Raw genomic sequence first — 6,236 nt, forward strand, 5'->3', positions numbered from 1 at the left:
ATGTGAAGGCAATTCTAAAGAAAAGCCATCAGCGCTTGTTCTTTTTAAGGAAGCTAAGAAGTTTTAACGTAGACAGGTCACTTTTGAAAATGTTCTATTCCTCTTGTATTGAGTCAGTCCTCACCTTTGCATTTATTTCTTGCTTTGGGAACCTAAACTTGTCAAACAAGAACATGCTAAAGAAAATTGTCAGGACGAGCTCCAAAATCACCGGCTGTAACTTGAATGACCTCTGTCTTCTATATAAGAAGAGGGTTCTTAAGAAGGCTCAGGGTGTCCTGCGTGACCCACAGCACCCTCTTTACCCTGAGTTTTCCCTCCTTCCTTCTGGGCGCAGATATAGGATGCCCCGCTGTTGCAGGAACAGATACAGCCATTCTTTTGTTCCTGAGGCTATTCGCTGTCTGAACTGTTGAATCGAATAGTAGCCTACTTCATGCCCCTTTTTCTGTTTTAACTTTCATGGTTTCCTTTCCTTTTAAATGTACTATGTTTTAAGACATCCCTACTTTTTACTGTTTCATGTCTGTATGTTTTTAAATTACATTTTTGTTATGCTGCATATGAATCCAAGGGGGATAAATAAAGATTCTCTACTCTACTCTCTACTCAACAACCATATCAACCCCTCACAGATATATAGTATGGACATGTTGTACTTTGGGGCAGCCAGTGAAAAGCTTTCTTATTGTCCCAAATATACAGTATATGAAAATGTTTTGTATATATTAAGACGACAGTCATAGGAATACCATATTTGTTGATGTAATTCCTACTGTGGATTTGCTACACAGTTCATTTGAAATTGTAGGTCAAGATGATACATGCTTATGTTTTAAACTAACTTAAAAATACCAGTTTGAATTTTAGTTGTGTCCTAAAATGTATCTAATTAGGACTAAATTGAATATCTGTTTCCAATTAAAAGAAACATATTTGTTGCCATGAAAAATAAGTAATGGGCAAACAATCTGTTTGCCGTCTGTCAATACCATTTTGAAACAAAATAAAAAGGCTTATAAATAATTGCTTTTAATTTTTTGGAAGTTTGCCTGAACTAATAAGACTAGATTGACTTACAGTAAGGCAAGCCGGGCTAGGAATGTCTGGCTTCTTGGCTTGCGTGTTCTGAACTGCCCTCTGCATTACTAACAGTGCAAACAACATGATATCACATAGCCTAGTACACCATAATCTCATGTGTAGTTCAGCAGTGTTGGGGGTAACTCATTACAAAAGTAACATTACATGTAATATATTACTTTTAGCAGTAACTCAGTAATATAACTTATTACTTATAGGATTTGAGTAATATTATACCAGTTACTTTGTCAAGTAACTCAAGTTACAAATTGAGTTACATATTGTTTTAATCAAAGCACATATTTGAATAAAGATATCAATTTCCTAATCAAACTGTCAGTTTTGTATGCAAATAACCACTATAGATGACAATAACAAAGGAAAATAATAACATTTAGAATTTTGGATTGTTTACACTGACTTCAAGGCGGTTGACATTATTTTTCGGGATGGTTCCGTCATTCTGCTGCTGTTGTTTTGGTGAAAGTAATGCAAAAGTAGTGTAATAAGTAACAAGTTACTCTACACAGACAGTAATATTGTAAAGTAACTTATTACTTTCAAATGAAAGTAACTAGTAATATGTAGTATATTACATTTTGAAAGTAACTTGCCCAACACTGTCAGTCAGTTACTTTCACTCTTCTAGGCTGGTCCCCTAGGCCCAGTCCATTCTCAATCTGACGACATACTATATCCCCGCTCTGTCATGCACCTTAGCATGTGGCTCAGGGGCGTATCTACGGGTGGGCCTGGGTAGGCACAGGCCCACCCACTTCTTGCCCTGGCCCACCCAAAAAAAAAAAAAAAAAATGGGTGATTTTTTTTTTTTTTTTTTTATTGGTTGTTTTCTAGAGGCAAACTTGCTGCTGCATTGCTAGCCAATGGTTTTGTTACTTTTGTAAAAACGCAGGGCACATCATCTCCAGAGTCTAATGCATGACAACTTCATGACATCTAGGAATTTTGTTCTCTCTGTGGATAAATAAACCAGAGGGCGTCTTGTTCAAACTTGAAGCAGCCTCAGTGTTGTTATTTTTTAAACTCACAGCAGTATATGGATCAGTGGTTCTAATTTCTGTATAAAGTAACAGTATACACACAAGTATAAGCATTCATGTACAGTATGCAACATTTGGCACCTATATGTAACCTTTTAAGGTTGAGATAATTGAATTATCATTATATGGTCCAAATATTTCAGTAAAGCACTTGAAACACTTGAAATATTCTTGCTTGGGTGGTATCATTCTACTTGAAATGATGGTCAAATGCATTATTTTTAGTAAAATAACACGGCCGGGCATCTGCATCCCTTCCTATCCAGGCCCACCCAATTTGATCCAGGCCCACCTATAATTCAATTTCTGCATACGCCCCTGATGTGGCTACTAGCAAGCAAGTGGATACCAGTGCCTAACCCTAGGAGACCCCTCCCCAATGCCTAACCCTAACTAACCTTTGCCTCCCAAGGTGTAAATTGATTTTTGCCTCACCCCAAAAGGTGCACAGTGCACAGTGCTGACAAAGCAGCGTTATTTACACCATCTGAATGGGAATGTGTGTTGATAGGCCTGACAAAAAAAAGTTGCCCTCTGTAAAATACCATTGCAAAATATATGAATGTGGACCTCTTCCACGAGTGTGTCTCAGTGGTTAGTGCTGTCACCTTCACAGCAAGGACTGAATTCCCCACCTTGGCTGTTTCTGTGTGGACTTTGCATGTGTAGGTAGGTCTGCTCCTGGTGCTTCGGTTCCCTACATTACAAAGACATACAGGTCAGGTCAGGTTGATTGGACTCTAAATTGCCCGTAATAATAATAATAATAATAACTTGGACTTATATAGCGCCTTTCTCGAACCCAAGGACACTTCACAGGAGAGAACAAAACAAGGAACGGTAGACACACAAAAGACGAGCGCACAGGGACAAAAATAAAACAAAGCAAAAGGCACAAGAGCACAGAGAGGGACAAATAGACAGGCAAGAACAGTTAATTAGGGCCAAAGGCCTTGGTGAACAGATGAGATTTGAGTGCCGTTTTGAAGGCGTCCAGGGTGGGAATGTTCCTGATATTAGTGGGGAGTGAGTTCCAGAGGGTGGGGGCTGAGGCGCTGAAGGCCCTGTCCCCGAAGGTCCGCAGCCTGGTCCGGGGGGTGACAAGCAACCCAGAGTCAGAGGACCTCAGGTTCCGGGGGGGGGGCATGGAAGTGGAGGAGGTCGGAGAGATACTGGGGGGCACGGGCATGGAGGGACTTGTAGGTGAGGAGGATGATCTTATATATGATGCGGGACTTGATGGGGAGCAAGTGGAGGTGAATGAGGGTGGGGGTGATGTGCTGCCAGGGCTTGGTGTGAGTGAGAACCCTGGCAGCTGAGTTCTGGACATACTGGAGCCTGTCCAGGGTTTTGTTGGGCACCCCGAACAGGACTCCATTGCAGTAGTCCAGACGGGAGGTGACGAAGGCGTGGACCAGAGTGGTGGCAACGGATTCTGTGAGTGAGGGTCGGAGTCTGGCAATGTTCCTCAGGTGGAAGAAGGCGGATTTGGTGACGGACTTGATGTGGGAATGGAAGGAGAGTGTGGAGTCCAGGGTGACACCCAGGTTGCGAACCTCAGAAGATGGGGAGATGGAGCAGCCATCAACCACGAGAGTGAAGTCTCCCACCTTCTGAAGCAGCGCCCTGGGCGCCACGACCAGGAGCTCAGTCTTGGTGGTGTTGAGTTTGAGGAAGTTTGATGTCATGCAGGATTTTATTTCATGCAGGCAGTTGACAAGTGACAGGCAGTTGACAAGTGACATCAAATCATGTATATTTTTTTCTGTAATATATATATACATATATAATATATTTGTCCAAGTGTTATATGATCTCTTGTGATTCTAAATATAACTGAATCGCTTTGTTTGACCAAATAAGACTATTTTTATAGCATTTTACAAAATGTCTATTGAAAAATGAATGGCTCACCAGTCACCACTTGGCCCGCAGCCATCCATTGACAATCAATCATGAGACTTTTAATCTTCTTGGAAACTATTTCAATTTCATTCTGATTGGTTCAATTCTGTTCCCCAGACCACCTTTTCAAGTGGACCCTGTCATGGTTCGCTGTTGTGTTCCCCCGGCACAGAACGCAACGTAAACGCAAACTAACCAGACCTGGGGACAGTTTGGGGACAAGTGTGCTCGGGTTCCGCTCCCGGGGTCCCCAGTGTGAAAGCAAGGTCAAGTTCAAGTTCAAGTATATTTATTGTCATTGTTAAATGACTCCAACAACGAGATATAGACAAGCATCTCCCTGAGACGTACAGTGAAACACCAAGGTAAAGTGCATCGGCCCAAATAATAAATACATACAATAAATAAATACATCATTATTCTATAAAGGCATCAGAGTTAGTGACTGTTCAGTGGTGCATGTAAACAGTGAGTCCAGAATGTTGTACAGAGTTTGTGAGCAAAATGAGTGTGAGACAGTCAGAGCACCGGAAATGGAAATGTATCACCTCACATTATAGACACATTGAGGTTCCATGAATAAAGCTAGGCAAACACAAAATGGCGAACAGCTTGATTGTTGTACTCGTAATTAGTACTAGCAATTACTGATGTGTTCACTTGTAAAGAAATGTGAGTTACACGCTGGAAGGACTAGATCTCCCAGCTGCATCCTGGGGGATCCCTGAGGAGCTGGAGGAGGCTGCTGGGGGGAAAAGGACATAATGGGCTGTTCTTCTTGCCCTGTTGCCACCAAAGAATGATGCCATGATCTGCCGGATATTATTATAGTTGTAGGTGCAATGCAGCATGGCAGAGGCAGCTCTGGAGGGATCGGCTGCGCCTTCAGTGATCCAGTAGAAAAGAAGAGCGAAAGAAGAGATCTTGATCTACTGTAGAGCTGATGCTGAGCGCCATCTAGAGCTCTTTTTGTTTTTTTGTTTTTTAATAAATAGACAGGTAAACACACACACACACACACATTACAGAAAAAACATATTACAGAACACTTGTGGATGACATTTCAGTGAGCTTCAGTCAGCTTGGACATACAGGAGCGTGACCCCAGTGACCTTGCATTCATTTTTGCCCAACTTTGCAGAGCTAATATGAGGAACAGGATGGCTTGTGCAGAGAAAGAACTCTACCAATCAACATCATCATTGATAAGTAGCAAATAGGGATAGACTTTAAAAAAAAAGTATTCCTTTAAGCTATTTGTGCAACTAGGCGTAGGCGTGTTGACAACAAGCAAAGAGCTATTATCTCTCTTCCATAATATTGGCTTCCTATAACTAAGAACTGCCTCTTTCGGCAAACATAGTTGTTTGCAGGCCATTTGTCTCACTCAGAGGACAGAGTTGCGCACTGTCTTCATATAACCCCTTTAGTGACACCATCTGGTTGGTAACCAAGTCCCTCAAAGCATTTCCCATGACCCAATTAAGCACCCAAAATACATAACTGTGCAAGTCATCCCGCATTCTAGATAAGAAACCCAGTTTTGAGTTTAGGATTCTCAACTTGCACAGATAAGTGATGCCGTCTGCTCGCCGTGCTGAACATAAGAAACATAAAAATGACCATAGGACTATTTGATTTATACAAACGCAAAGAGCCACTTAGCACATGACATACACAATGATAAAACACTTAACAATGCAGACAAATGACTTTCCCTTATTTTTTCCATGTGAAAGAGCAACATGTAGGAGATAGTTTACATGCAGATATAAACAATGTGATTCTAATTTTTCACTGTTAAGTCCCACCAGAGTGTTCCCCTTAATGTCCATGTCAACTGTTTACTCAGGCAACTGTTAAGCTCAAACAAGCACCATGTGGTTTTGGCTTCCCAGAGCCTCCCCAATAGAAGACTCTGAGCTGGTTCCTGGACAATGCCAGCTGTCGTGGTGCTTGGGCAGGGGATTTCTCATCACTGCTAATAGTTCACCACAGCATTGGTAGCAAACGACCTGCTCTCTCTACCTGCTTTATGGTTAATTTCTTTGTTATAATCCAACACAAAATATTCCAGGCTGACTGGTAAGTCAATTACTTTTATCTGACAGAATACAAGAAAGCTACAATTGCCATTCCCGTTACAAATCATGCAGTAGTCTTTGTTACATAGACATACACACTAAT

This window comes from Poromitra crassiceps (genome assembly GCF_964638095.1).
Source record: "Poromitra crassiceps genome assembly, chromosome: 4".
NCBI lineage: Eukaryota > Metazoa > Chordata > Actinopteri > Beryciformes > Melamphaidae > Poromitra > Poromitra crassiceps.